This window comes from Mus caroli, unplaced genomic scaffold, assembly GCF_900094665.2.
Source record: "Mus caroli unplaced genomic scaffold, CAROLI_EIJ_v1.1 scaffold_23666_1, whole genome shotgun sequence".
Lineage (NCBI taxonomy): Eukaryota > Metazoa > Chordata > Mammalia > Rodentia > Muridae > Mus > Mus caroli.
Genome location: NW_018391077.1, coordinates 1,808 through 3,591, shown reverse-complemented (window position 1 = coordinate 3,591; position 1,784 = coordinate 1,808). Strand labels below are relative to the sequence as shown.

Genomic DNA, 1,784 nt, shown 5'->3' with positions numbered 1-1,784 from the left:
TTCACCAGCTCAGGACAGGTATTCTTGCTTCCTGGAGTTCCAGATACAGAACTCCCACACCATGTCTGCCCATATGATGCCATGCTTTTGCCAAGACAAAAATGTACTAAANTTTTGAAAATATAAGCCCAGTTTCAACCTCCCACACCCAAGGCTACATTTTACTACTGTCTAAGTAGTGTATCTGCATTTTCATCCAAGTCAATACCAGAAAGTGGGCTTATGGTAAATATACTCTAACATCTCTGAATTTGGTCTTCCCAGTGGCTTTTCCACACCTTTACTGCAGGGAAAAAGCAAAACCGCACTAAGAAAAGGAGGTAGTATGGAAGTGGGATAACTGACTGAAGACTTTTGAAAGGCTACATGGAAACCAACAATTGTAGAACCTTTATAATATACAAATCCATATAAATGATGTTTAAATAGAATTACTCTATTATGCTCTGACAATGCCTCCCCTAAATCTTATAAACTATCAAATGAAAAACTCAGGGGCAGTTTTAGGTTATTTTGTTTTGGGTTGTTCATCATTGAAGTCTAATACCCACATTAAAGGCTATTGTGATTGCTCTTGGATATTATCCAGAAGTCAGTGGTAAAACCACATTGCCGAAGAAGATGGTAATTGGCTCATCCATCAGGTCAGACATCTATCACATTAGTGTGTGTATGTGTGTGTGTTGTCTGTGTGTGTGTGTGTGTGTGTGTTGTGTGTGTTGAGAATGTACCAATATCTCTTTAGCAGTTACTCGGAGATATTTGGCCAATTGCTGCCCACCACAGTACTTCTACAGAAGAGGTAATCCATTGGTAGCTGAGTTTGCAACTCACTGCCTACCATGACCCTCTCAACATCTGTCCCAAGATCTCTTACCTGCTGTTCTGATTTCAGCTTTATCTAAGTGGGCAATTCTAGAGAGAGAGCCCAGGTTCTCGGCACACTAAACATTAAGCATTACATTAAACTACACTTCACTCCACTCCACTACACTACACTAGCCAACCCCAGTCTTCCTGTTTCTCTAAGATAAAGTTTTGACTTTCCACAGAGGGAACATGTCTTCTTCATATTTCTGTACTGGATTTAGAAAAATATGTTTTAAGCAAAATCACTTTTGGCTTTGTCTAGCAGGATGATTGGCACTGTTAAGGCTTTTCAACTGGCATGCAAATTTATGCTTTTTTGAAGCTTCAATACAAGAATGCAATGTAAAACTATCAAATCATTTAACATGTCTTTTCATTGGGAGCTTTGAACTCCCATTTCTGACTGACCTAATGTTTTCTTCTTGGTTTGTTTTTTTGGTAGAAGCAGCTTCCGACTCTTTAATTTTATTCTGACAGGTATAATGTCCATTACCATATGAACCTGGAGATACAGAACTTACCAGATAGCTTTAAAGTTGCTAAATACACTTTTGCACAAAAATTGTGGATTGTGGAGAAAACAGGAACGGGTGTTAAGATACTTTTCATCAAAATAGTTAAATATAAAATTCTTAATTAGAACCTTCTCTATTTTTAAGGACCAGCTTACCTGAGCAGAGATGTGTAGGCCTGGTACTTGGGATGCTGGGGCAAGAGTTCATGGCCAGCATGGACAACATGGCAGGACTCAGCCTCATTAAACTGAAAAAGAAAAAGCGCCTGACAACCTGATACAAAAATGACCTTTATAGCCTTAAATACATAGTGAATAGTATATAAATGTTTTTCTTAAACAAGTACTTTTTCTAACCATAAACTTGCTGTCTGTGAGGGTTAACTTTAATTGTCAATTA

General features: G+C 38.0%; 1 long non-coding RNA gene across 1 annotated transcript in view; it reads right to left on the bottom strand.

Annotated features, from left to right (window-relative positions):
- Nucleotides 1–1,784, bottom strand: part of LOC115030353 — a 4,980-nt gene that overhangs the window by 2,444 nt on the left and 752 nt on the right. Inside the window, exon 2 of the long non-coding RNA XR_003835931.1 lies at nucleotides 1,541–1,632. This is a non-coding gene — a long non-coding RNA (uncharacterized LOC115030353). The remainder of the gene's footprint in view (nucleotides 1–1,540; nucleotides 1,633–1,784) is intronic.